This window comes from Pan troglodytes, chromosome 2, assembly GCF_028858775.2.
Source record: "Pan troglodytes isolate AG18354 chromosome 2, NHGRI_mPanTro3-v2.0_pri, whole genome shotgun sequence".
NCBI classification, from domain to species: domain Eukaryota; kingdom Metazoa; phylum Chordata; class Mammalia; order Primates; family Hominidae; genus Pan; species Pan troglodytes.
In genome coordinates this window covers 26,800,622-26,814,192 of record NC_086015.1, presented here as the reverse complement: position 1 = coordinate 26,814,192, position 13,571 = coordinate 26,800,622, and the positions used below count along the sequence as shown (strand labels likewise).

At 38.9% G+C, this 13,571-nt stretch overlaps 1 long non-coding RNA gene across 1 annotated transcript in view; it reads right to left on the bottom strand.

The window, feature by feature from the left end:
- LOC134809432 (uncharacterized) overlaps positions 1 to 13,363 on the bottom strand; it is a 61,322-nt gene extending 47,959 nt beyond the window's left edge. The window contains exon 1 of the long non-coding RNA XR_010155146.1: positions 12,763 to 13,363. This is a non-coding gene — a long non-coding RNA (uncharacterized LOC134809432). The remainder of the gene's footprint in view (positions 1 to 12,762) is intronic.
- Between the last annotated feature and the right edge of the window lie 208 nt (positions 13,364 to 13,571).

Below are 13,571 nucleotides of genomic sequence, written 5' to 3'. Positions count from 1 at the left end.
AGTTTTTCACATTTTTTGAAAAGGTGATTCTTTTCCAAACAATCTGCAGAACCATCCCTACCATATTATAAGGGTCCAAATAAACATTGGTCTGTTTCTTAGTGTGCTATTGTGTTCCATGGGTCTATTGACTACCACGGTACAGTATGCATTGAATTAATTGCTGTAGCTTTTTATGATAGGCCCTTATATTTTGAAGAACAAGTTCTTCCATCTCATTTGACTTGTTCAAAACTGTGTTCGCTGTTCCTGGCCCTTTCTACTTCCACATAAATTTTAGAGAGAGCATTTTTCACAAAAACATGTTGGAATTTGATAAGGATTCTCTTGAATTGTAAATCAATTTGGAGAGAATCGAAATCTTCATAGAAGTGCATCTTCCAAACCATGAGCATGACATGTTTTGCTTTTATTGTGTTTTTCTTTAACGTCTCTCAGTAAAGTTTTATGGTTTTCTTTGAAAAGGTCTTACATATCTATGTTAGATATATTCTCTGGTACTTAATCTCTTTTGTTATTATAAATGGTGATATAATTTGGATCTGTGTCCCTGCCCAAATCACATTTCGAAATGCAATTCCTCAATGCTGGAGGAGACACGTGGTGGGAGGCGATTGGATCATGGAGACAATTTCTAATGGTTTGGCACCATCCCCCTAGTGCTGCTCTTGTGATAAAGTTCCCACAAGATCTGGTTGTTTGAAAGTGTGTAAGTGTGTGGCACCTCCCTCTTGCTCCCTTCCTCCTGTTCCCACCATGTGAGACTTCTCACTCTGCCTTTTCCTTCTGCCATAATTGTAAGTTTCCTGAAGCCTCCTCAGAAGCTGAGCAGATGCCAGAATTATGCTTTCTTTATAGCCTACAGAACCATCAGCTGATTGATTAAACCTGTTTTATTTATAAATTACCCAGTCTCAGGCATTTGTTTATAGCAGTGTGAGAATGGACCAATACAGAAAATTGGTACTGAGGAGTGGGACATTGCTATAAAGATACCTGAAAATGTGGAAGCAACTCTGGAACTGGGTAATGGGCTGAGGTTGGAACCGTTTGGAGGGCTCAGAAGAAGATAGAAAGATGAGGGAAAGTTTAGAATTTATTAGAGACTTGTTAAATTGTTGTGATAAAAATGCTGATAGTGATATAGACAATGAAGTCCAAGCTAAAGAGGTATCAGATGGAGATGAGGAACTTATTGGGAACTGGAGCAAACATCACTTTTGTTATGCTTTAGCAAAGAGACTGGCTGCATTGTGCCCCTGTTCCAGGGATGTGTGGAACTTTGAACTTTGAGAGTGATGATTTAGAGTATCTGACAGAGGAAATTTCTAAGCAAAAAAATGACCTGAAACTGGAACTTATATTTCAAAGGGAAGCAGAGTATAAATGTTTGGAAAATTTGTGCCCTGTCATGTGGTAGAAAAGAAAAACTTATTTTCTGAAGAAGAATTCAAGCAGGCTGAAGAAATTTGCATAAGTAAAAAGAAGCCAAATTTTAATAGCCCAAACAGAGGGGAGACCTCAAAGGCATTTCAGAGACCTTCACAGCAGCCACTCCCATCACAGGCCCAGAGGCCTAGGAGGGAAGAATGGTTTTATGGTCCAGGCCTTGGGCCCCACTGCCCTGTGCAGCCTTAGGACATGGCTTCCTGCATCCCAGCTGCTCCAACTCTAGCTGTGACTAAAAGGGCTCCAGGTACAGCTCAGGCTGTTGCTTCCGAGTGTGCAAGCTGTAAGCCTTGGTGGTTTCCATGTGGTATTAATAAGCCCCCAGGTGCACAGAGTGCAAGAGTTTAGTCTTGGGAGCCTCTGCCAAGATTTCAGAGGATGTATGGAAAAACCTGGATCTCCAGGCAGAAGCCTGCTGCAGGGGTTGGAGCCCTCATCGATAACCTCTACTAGGGCAATACAGAGGGGAAATGTGGAAATGGAGCCCCAAATGGGGCTCTGCCTAGTGGAACTGTGAGAAGAGGGCCACTGTCCTACAGATCCCAGAATGGTAGATCCCCTGACAGCTTGTACTGTGTGCCTGAAAAGCCACAGGCACTCAATGCCAGCCCTTGAGAGCAACTATGGGTGCTGAGCCCTGCAAAGTCACAGGGGTGGAGTTTCCCAAGGCCTTGGGAGCTTACTTCTTACACCAGTGTGCCCTGGATGTGAGACATGTAGTCAAAGGAGATTATTTTGGAGCTTTAAGATTGAATGACTGCACTGCTGGGTATTGGACTTGCATGGATCCTGTAGCCCCTTTCTTTTGGCCAATTTATCCCTTTTGGAATGAGAGTATTTACCCAATGCCTATACCACCATTGTATCTTGGAAGTAACTAAATTTTTTTTTATTTTACACACTCATATATGGAAGGAACTTGCCTTGTCTCAGATGTGACTTGAAACTGTGGACTTTTGAGTTCATGCTGGAGAAGTTAAGACTCTGGGGGACTGTTGGGAAGATATGATTATATTTTGAAATGTGAGAAGGACATGAGATTTGGAAGGGGCTGGGGTGGAATGATATGGTTGGGATCTGTCTCCACTGAAATCTCATGTCAAAATGCTGGAAGTGGGGCCTGGTGGGAGGTGACTAGATCATGGAGGCAGTTGCTAATGGTTTAGCACCATCCCCCTAGTGCTGTTCTCATGATAGAGTTCTACAGGATCTAATTGTTTAAAAGTGTGTAGCACTTTTGCCTTCTCCTTTTCCTCCTGCTCCTACCATGTGTGATGCCTCACTCCCCCTTTGTTTTCTGCCATGATAGTAAGTTTTCTTGAGGCCTCCCCAGAAGCCAAGCAGATGCTAGAATTATGCTTTCTGTATAGCTTGTGGAACTGTGAGCCAATTAACTTTAAACTTCTTTTCTTTATAAATTACCCAGTATCAGGTATTTCTTTATAGCAGTGTGAGAACAGACTAATACAAATGGTATGTTAAAACATTTTAAAAATTGCTTCCCTTTTTTTTTCTTTTTTGAGATGAAGGCTTACTCTGTCACCCAGGATGGAGTGCATTGGCATGATCTCAGCTCACTGCAACCTCCACCTCCCGGGTTCAAGTGATTCTCATGCCTCAGCTTCCTGAACAGCAGGGATTACAGGCACCTGCCACCATACCTGGCTAATTTTTGTATTTTTAGTACAGACAGGGTTTCTCCATTTTGGCCATGTTCAAACTCCTGACCTCAGGTGATCCACCTGTCTTGGCCTCCCCAGGTGCTGGATTACAGGCAGGAGCCACCGTGCCTGGCCAAAAATTTGCTTCTAATTGTTGATGACATATAAGAATACAATTGATTTTTGTTTATAGATTTGTATTCACCCACCTTGCAATTTTCTCTTATTAATTTTATTGTTTTATCTCCAGATTTTTCTAGATGTTCCAAAGACATGACTATATAATACGCAAATAACATTTATGCTTCTTCCTTTATTATTTTTATATTAAAATTTTTTATTGCCTAAATTTGCTGACTAGGATCTCCAGAACAATGCTGAATGTCATTCCTAGTCTCGTGAGAAATCATTTAAGGGTTTCACAATTTCATATGATAATTGATGTATACTTTTTGAAGTTACTTTTTTCCAAAATAAGGAGTTGATCTAGGTTTGTGTTTTATTGTTGCTATCATTACTTTCTTCTACCACTGGCTATTTGGTTTCCTGCTAACCCCGGCTCTCTGAGATGTTCAAGAAAAGTTATGGTTTTGTAGTTTATTCAGGTTTTTCTCATTGGCCGGGTGGGAGCAAGACTCTTGTTTTAAAATAAGTTTATTAAGGCATATTTTACATATCATATAATTTATCCTTTTCAAATGTATAATTCAATGATTTAAAAAAATTTACCAAGTTGTGCACTCATCACGTTAAATCCATTTTAGAACATTTTCATCATTCCAATATGATTCCTCATGCACATTTACGTTAATCCCCATCCCTCACCCTCTCACTGCCCCATCCCAGTAACCACTACTCTATTTTCTACTTTTATAGTTTGGAAACTGTTCCTGCCAGTTTTCTACATCCTTGGCAGCCTTGGAACCTCTCGGTTGGTTTAGGATGTTTGTTTACCTATTTACAGATAAGTTGAAGTTTTTAGTCACACTGTTGACATGTCTTTACTTGCTATGTCTGTGGTTTATTATGTTGTTTCAGTATTCTAAATATTTATAACTGTTTTTATCTGTGTGATTTATTATTTTCTCAGAATTTTGTTAAAAATTTCTATTAATTTCAAAGAGAGCTATCTAAATTTCTCATTATGATTATTGTTTTGCCAATTTCTTCTTGTTCTATCAATTTTGTCGTTATTTTGAAGCTGTTTTTAGAATGCATATGAGTCTTATTAAATATCCCTAATGAGTTTTTTTTAATGATTAGGCAAGGACTTTCTTTTATCATAATGATATTTTTGTCTTTATGTGTATTATGTTTATATTAATATTCCATCCTTCTAATTTCAAGTTTTCTGTGTCTTTGTATTTTAGATGCATCAATTGCAAACAGCATATAATTCAATATTTGTTTTTAATTCAATAAGAGAATGTTTATTTTTAATAGGGGGGATCAATTCATTTTAATTCATTGTGATTACATATTTCCGGCACCTAGCTTATGTTTTCTGTTGGGAATGTCTTTGCTTTGCTTTTTTATCCATACTTTTCTGCCTTTTATTGGATGAAGTTATTTATTTTTTTCTGGAATAATTATAGATTCACAAGAAGTTGCAAAAAATAGTACAGAGTGGTCCCATGTACCCTTTATTCCATTTTCCCCAGTGTTTATATCTTAGGTAATTATAGAATATCATCAAGACCAGGAAACTGACATTGCTACAATGTATATGTATTAGTCTGTGCCATTTTATCACATTCAGATTTGTATAATCCACCAGAATCAAAATACAGAACTACTCCATCACCAAAAAGTTCTCCCGTGTGCTTCCCGCCCAATTAAAATCACACTCACCTGTCTCCCTGAATATCTCTAACCCCTAGCAACACAAATCTGCTGTCCATCTCTAAAATTTTGCCATTTTGATAATGTTATATGAATGAAATCATTCATATAACATTATATTATGAACATCATTCATATAACTTCATGCAACATTGAGACTGGCTTTTCTCTCACCAGCGTAGTGCCTTGAGATTCATACAGCTTGTTACCTGCAGAAATAGCTTGTTCCTTCTATTGCTGGGTGATATTCTGTGAGATGGATATACCACAACTTGTTTATCAAGCAGGGGGTGGAAGTTCAAGTTCTTCACTAGGTGACCAATGATACCACCCTGGCTGGCAGGGGAAGGGTACCTTGTTACTGCTGCAGACACCAGGGAGATGGGGGTGCTGAGGGATGGTCTCCCCACTCAGCCTCATCTAATGCTACCCCTGTGGAAATAGGGAGGAGAGCCTTATTAATGGGAGAGGGAGGCTGAAGTCCAGGCTTTCCACGTGGCCAGAACTGACTCTGTGTGTGTGTGTGTATACTCATTCACACTTCCAAGATTAGGATGAAAGTACTGGCTCCTGACTTGCTCTTCTGTACTGGCTCCTGACTTGTTCTTCTGTGATACCACCCTGGGTATGGGAGGAGCTGCTTCATTACAGCTGGGTGAGGGTGGAAGTCTAAGCTCCCACCTGGGACTTTGCTGAAAGAGTGATGTGGGGCCACATTTTTTCCCCCAATAGTGTTTAATTATACTAGGGCGGTTATCCTATGCAAGTTTTCTGTTTTGCTAGGCTTCTCTCTTCCTAGTCCTTTGACTAGGAAGAACAGGCTGTTCTCAAACTTTTTTGTCTGCCCATTGGTTTCTATTGACATTCTGGTTGTAGGCTTCTGATTGTTTGAGCTTTATTTAGTCCCCTATCTCCTCTACTGATTTGGAAAGAGTTTATTTTCCTTCTTGTATTTTGGTAGTTACCCTCAAATACATGACTAATTCTAAACTATAGCAATATCTCTATATCCTACCAGAGATCTTAGAATGCTTCTACTTTAATAACCAGATTCAGTGTCTTGCATGTTATCACTGTCATGTATTTTGGCTCTATCTCATTTGTAAGTTCTTGCAAATTTTAATTTTTGTTACAAGCTTCTTTCAAACTCAGTGCTTATTTTAACTTCCCAATATGTTTGCCAGTTTCTTTGTTAAGCATCGTTTCTTGCTTCCCATTCCTCTTTCCTGATTCAATTATATTCTTGCTGAAATACATGCTTAATAGCTTTTTATTGAGAGTAAATGGTGACAGTCTTTTTGTTTTTCTTTTATTCTGACAAATGGTTTAGTCTGACTAAGGTTTTCTCTGATTAAGAAGACCTTATTGTTTCCCTCTGCTTGACTAAACATCAGACAGGCTTTTTCTTGACTCTAGGCCCCTGACCTCTGTTAAAAAAATTTTTTTGTAAGAGACCATTGATTTGGACTAAGCTCCTGCATGAGGCCCCATAAACAAGACCAGTATAAAGTTCAGTCAAAGTAGCTGGGCTTCAGGTAATTGCAGAAGGCTCTGTAAGCAATTAACCAATTAAACTGTGACCACTTAAGTGGCCTCTGTGCTTCACTTCTGTTTTCTATAACTGCTGCCTGATCATGTCGTTGACTAGAGTTCTTAGAACCTGTTCTGGTTCTGAGGGCTATCTGATTTGCAAATCATTTTTTCCCCCTTAAAACTCAGTTAAATTTAAACTGTCTAAGGTTTTTCCTTTTAACAGATTGGCATAGTTGGTAGGATCCAGAGGAGAACTCCAATAACCCATAGAGAGCATGGGGTGAGCAAACAAAAGTACCCACAAGGGTCCACTGTGTCTATTGATCTCTCTTGGCAACTGAAGATTGTGGGTGAGTTCTTGCTCAGGTTTCAACTTTCACTAATTTGTATTCTGAACTCTCTGGGCTTACTTGAGCAATTAGATCTGAACTAGGATCAGCAGTGGCAACAGAAACAGGATGGCGTCCTCCAGGAAGACCCTGGGTGTCCGACTGAATCAGACAGAAACTGGACGGGGTCCGGAACTGGATTAGAGTTAAGGTAGGATTTTTAAAGTAGTGGGCTTGGTAATGGGTTTATTTCAATTCAAGGAGCTTAGTACTCATTTATCTAGAACTCTAGCCAATTTCATGTATAAGAAATATGAACCCAGGGGCTGGGCACGATGGCTTACATCTGTAATCTCAGCACTTTGGGAGGCTGAGGCTAGAGGATCACTTGAGCCCAGGAGGTCAAGGCTGCAGCGAGCAATGTTTATTTCACTGCACTCCAGCCTGAGTGACAGAGGTGAGATCCTGTCTCAAAAAAAAAAAAAAAAAAAGGACTCAGTACATGTGCATTTTTACAAGAATGGGTTAACCTTACTAGAGATAACTTAGATTTAAAGTGGCCATAATGAGGAAGTTTTAAGTTGGATAAAATTATTTGCAGGGCACATTAGAAAAAGGAGGATCAAAATCCCCACAAAAACATGGAATACATTTTTAAATTGATATGCAGAGGTATCTAATAGATTAAATGAATCAAAATTTGCCTCTAAATGATTCTTTACAGAAGGCAAATGAAAAGCTTAAGCAACAAATAGAGGACATGATGAAATAGGAGTGTACTCTGACTGAATTAATCCTGACTGCTCCTTCTCCTTATCATTATCCCAATACCCTGATTCCTCTAATATTTTTGCTCAATTACCTTATTTTTTTTTTCATCTTGAGCATAATTAAAAAGGCGAAGTTCAACAAATGCCTTATAAAGTCAGACCGTTTGAACAACCAGGCTCACCTGCCATAACCACTTTACTCCATGGTCTAAAGCTGAGCTTAGAGCCATCATAAGAGACTGCTAATCCAGAAGTAAATCCTCAAAAGTTTACAAAGGAATTTAACATTCTCATAGGAATTTACCATCAGGACACCCTGATGATTGCCAATTTATTCACATGATATTTGGACTTGATGAAGCTTGTAGAGGGATAGCAGCAGTAGAATGGAAAGAACTTGAGCAGGATATTAAAGACTTCTTCTTCCTCGTGAGAAGGAATGAAATGAGCTGGGAGCATCACTAAAAACCATTTAAATTCAATCCTTAAGGTTTTTACACAGAAAACTGATTGGACCAACACATATTCTTGCAAGCAGAAGAAAGATGAGCTGGTTTCACATTACAGAGATCATTTAGAAACAACATTTGTAAAATATTCTGTGTTTAAAATACAACAAGGGAGTATTTCCTTGAGAGACTGAAATGGCATTAACTGCTTTATTTATAAACAAACTTTGTCCTAAATGTAGCAGTCTGATTAAGAAACATAAACTGGCTGGGAGCAGGGGCTCATGCCTGTAATCCTAGCACTTTGGGAGGCTGAAGAGGGTGGATCACTTGAGGTCAGGAGTTCAAGACCAGCCGGGTCAACATGGTGAAAACACGTCTCTACTAAAAATACAAAAATTAGGTGGGTGTGGCTGCGGGCACCTGTAATCCCAGCTACTTGGGAGGCTGATACAGGAGAAACGCTTGAACCCTTGAACCCTTGAGGTGGAGGTTGTGGTGAGCCGTAATTGTAAAATTGCACCACTGCATTACTGCCTGGGCAATAGAGTGAGACTATCTCAAAACAACAACAACAACAACAAAAAACAAAAAACCAAAACAAACAACAACAACAAAAGCATAAAGTGGATAGGAAGTTATAAATATAGCTGAATTGGTAGCTTTAGCTGAACACCTTGAGAGGACTTTAAAATAAGAAAAATTGCCAAAAGCTAACAAACTTATTTCCCTCCAATTACAACTATTGCAGGGATTAGACCAAAGGGACTTTTTCATCCTTATTTCCTTATTTTATCCTACAACCAAAAGACCTAGACTAAAAAAGTCTTTATCCCAATATGTCTGCCTTTATGGCAAACAAACAAGACATAGGAACAGAGATTTTTTATTTTTTTATGCCAGTCTACCAATAAGCCTCCTCCTTTTAGACCAAATTGAACTGCTTCCCCACTCAGAAGGCAATATGGTGGCAATTCTAAAATGCCAGCTGGAAGAGAAGTAAAAGCTGCTGTTCATGGAGTGGGAAGATGTGTCTGTCCCCAAGAGCAAACTGAGGGAACTTAGAAGGAGATGTCGTGAAAAATGTCAAGACAGCAGTCTGGGAGGCCAAGGTGAAAAAGCAGCTGATGGCCCAGAAGTGACCATGTGGGCCAACTACTGGGAGCACATGAAGGAGGTGCAGCAGATTTAGGGCAAGATCTGGACTCTTCAGGGGCAGCTGCAGAACTCCATCCTGAGGGATACCTCGAACCCAGCCATGAGCCATGTGGGGGGCAAGCAGAATGTGGAGCTGGCCAAGCTCTGGCAGGAGCTCAGCAAGGAACTGACGAAGTCAGAGGCTACATGACAGGAGGAGTACATGTGGAAGGCCAACAGAGGAGGAGTCCTAGAAGTCACAGGTCATAGTGAAACATCTCAAAGATATTGTAGAGAAGCTAAAAGGGGAACATGAAAATTCTGATCAGGTGAGGGAATGCACCTAGCATCTGGAGGCAAAGCTGGAGAAGCACACGGAAGCTGCAGCACTGAGGGCCAGAACTACACCAAAGAGGTGGCAGGGTTGAGGCAACTTTAGATAGAATCTCAATCTCAGCCAGATGCATCCAAGGGTGAAGCCCGTAACTGTAAAGGGAATGCTAAATCAGCTAGTGCTGAATGGATAGGATGTGCAATTAGAATGATACCTATATGATTGATCCAAGTCAATGTTTATGATGAGCTATGTAATAAACAACGCAAAGCCCCTGATTTGGAGAAAAAAAATTGGTATCTGAAAGAAAGTAAATTCAGTGTTAAGCATGGACTCACGCAGTGCCTGGATGGCCACCTGGTCCTCCCTGAGTCCATGAAGCTTCCCTTGTTAAGAGCTTTGAACTCTACAACTCATGTAACAGGCAAAATGATCCAAATTATAAAAAAAAATTGGTGGGGTGACAAAATTGCTAAGTTTGTGCCCAATATTTGGTTTGCCAAACCCATAAGCCTTGGAAGACAATCAAATCTCCAGGTGGCACCTTTCTGCTACCTGAAGGACCATTTCAACATTAACAGTGGGATTTCATTCAATTACCACATTAAACAGGATACGAATACAATAGTGCTTCCTTATCTACAGTCTTGCTTTCTATGGTTTCAGTTACCTACAGTCAATGGCGGTCCAAGAATAGGTGAGTGCATACAGTACAATATTTTGAGAGACCACATTCACATAGCTTTCACTGCAGTATATTGTTGTAATTGTTCTATTTCACTATTATCTCTTACGGTACCTAATCTATAAGTTAAACTTTGTCATAGGTATATATAGGAAAAAACATAGTACATGTAGGGTTTAATACTACCCATGGTTTCAGACATCCTTTGTGGGTCTTGAAACATCCTCCACAGACAATGGGGCGGGGCTACTATATGTTATTGTACTGGTCTATGTTTCTGGTTGAATAGCTTTTCTGTACAGGAAAGCTAATGCTATAATGGTAGCCAAGAAGCTATCAAGAATGTGTTTATTGAGTAACAGATATTTATAAAATTTTGTGGTCATTTTTATGTAAATTAAAATACTAAGACATTAACTGCTGAGTATACATGTATAATATGTATTTTGGCATCTTGTTTTTAATACAGCATAGAGAAACTAAATATGGGTCTGTAAATAAACGTGGAAATTGTGTTATGAGGAAACACGTTTCTAAAAGTTATAAAATGGTGCTCACCTACCAAATGCTGATAGGAAACATTTCAAAATTGTTTACTTCCTAGGTTTTCACTGGAAGTTGAGGTTTCTGAGAGTTAGAAATTCTAATCAATATATGGCAATTGAGAATGGTGATGATAAGGGAAACAACTCCTTATGTGAGGAGGCTGGGATGTAATTTTGGTAAATGAAGTTTACATAAAGGATGTGTTCTTGTTAGGGGAAAAGGAGAGTAGTTTTTGTCCTGGAGTGCAGTTCCAGAGTGAGAGGAAGGGAATGTGTAGGACAAGTAGCTGAGAGGATAAGAAGGTTTTAGAGATGAGAGCTTGACCAAAAGAAGAGAATTGTTAAACAAAATTTGTAGGAGGCTATTGATTTGGCCTAAGCTCCTGCACGAGGCCCCACAGACAAAACCAATATGAGGTTCAATCACAGTTGTTGACCTTTAGGTAATTGGGGGAGGTTCTGTAACCAATCAACCAATTAAACTGTAACCGTGTAAGTTGTCTCTATACTTCACTTACATTTTCTATAAATGCTGCCTGGTCTCATTGTTGACCAGAGTTCGCAGAACTTGTTCTGGTTCTGAGGGCTGCCTGACTGACAAATCATTTTTTTGTTGTTCCTCAGACTTGATTAAATTTAAACCTAAGATTTTTTCTTTTCCTTTTCTTAGAACATTCTTGAGAAAAGTTGTAATTGAAAATTCTTTTTCCGCCCTTTGAGATGTAAATCTTCTCCCAGGCTCTTGCCAGTTTCATAACTCAGGAATGTCTTTCTAAAGGACTTGGGAGCCATCCCTCTGAAATGTACTCATCAAATATACTCCGTCTCCCAGTTTCTGTGGAGAGGGTAGGAGCCTAACTTCTACAAGCAATAATTAGAAAATACATATGGTCTAGTAAAATTGACCAGTTTCCCTACTGACATCCTGCAGTTTTCTTCCACTAGCTCATCCCAGTGCTTAGAAAGTTTGCCTGCTTTTTGTTTCAGCAGAGTTGAGTTCATTCTCTTGCAATAGTCTTGTGTGAAGGCTTTGCTTATTTAACTCTATCTGGTGTAATTTCTTTATAAATTTTATATTTGACACATAATTGTGCATATTTATGAGGTGTAATATGATATTTCCAGTCAGGTATACAATGCGTAATGATCAAATTAGAGTAATTAGCATATCTATCACTTCGAACTTTTTTTTGTGTGTTGATCATTCAAAACCTTCTCTTCTAGCTATTTGAGAATATACAACAAATTATTAACTATAGTCATCCTACAATGTTACAGAACACTAGAACTTATTCTTCCTAGCTGGCTGTAGTATGACAAATCTCCATGTGTTTATTTCAACTGTTTTGAATGACAGGTTAACTTAGAAAACTATTTTTCCCTCTGTACATTAAAGATACAGAAACTAGCACATGCTAATGATTTTTAATTTGTTTTAGAAGCAAATGCCCTTAAGGACACACATCTTAAAAGTTTTTTATTGTAAAATATGTATATAATAAAATGTACCATTTTAGCCACTTTAAAGTATACAGTTCTTTGTCATTAAGTATATTTACATTGTTGTGCAACTAACACCATCATACATCTCCAGAACTTTTTCACTGGTCCCAACTGAAACTCTGTACCTATTAAACACTAACTCCCAATCTCTGTCCTCTAATGCCTTGGTAATCACTGTTCTATCTTCCATCTTTATGAATTTGCCTACTCTAGGTACTTCATAAGGGGAATGATACAATATTTGCCCTTTTGTATCTGACTTATTTCACTTAGCATCATGTCTTCAAGGTTCATCCAAGTTGTAGCATGTTTCAGAATTCCTTTGTAAGGCAGACTAATATTCCATTGTATGTATATACCACATTTTGCTTACCCATTCATCCACTGATGGGTAATTGGGTTGATTTCACTTTTTGGCCATTATGAATGAGGCTGCTATGAACATAATATACAAATACCTTTTTGAGACTCTGCTTTCAACAGAAGTGAAATTGCAGCATATATTCATATAATGTTGCCACTCACCTACTTTACAGGTCTGATTTTCCTTTCAGACTGTGCTTCCAGCCACTCTCTTCTTGTCCTTGAAATGTTCACATCTTCTATACCTGGAAAATGCCCTCACACCTCTCACTCCAATCTCTACTCCCAATGGCTAATTACTAATCAATTCTCAAGTTTTAATGGAAACATCATCTCTTCAGTGATAACTCCTTTGCTGACCTCCTAATTCTCCTAGTTGCAAGTTTTTGTAGCAGACTTTATGGCCCTCTTTTTTGACATTCATCATATTTGTTATCACTCCTTTAATGGTTATTTCCCTCAGCTTATTCTAAATTATCTAAGGTCAGGGAATTGGTTTACCATTGTCTTTGCCAAAGCCTACACTACGATTCCCTTTCAGTGCATATGCAATGACTTTGTGATGTATTAACTTGGCTAGGTTGAACTATATTTCCCAGATTTCCCTTTCTAGCATATTTCTGGTTAAGGAGAGCTGTAAGGGAGATTCTATCTCCAGAGCTGGACTGTGGAAGGGAGATTGCAGCCATTTTGCAGCAAGTACATGTTGTTGCTGCTGATCTACTGACTCGCTTCCTTGGTGTGAAGCAGCAACTGAGCCAGTGCATGTGTTTTGTCTCTATGAAGAAGGTTCTAGCTTTTTCAATATTGTCTTGTAACCATGGTCACAGGCCTTGTAACCAAGGTCAGAAAATTCTGCTTCTCTGATTGAACCCTTGCTGAGACAGAGCAGATTGTTCTTTTCCTTTGTGGCTAATATAAATAGGACATTTACTTGTTAACTTTTGTGTCAGCTGCTTCTTCCAGTAGAA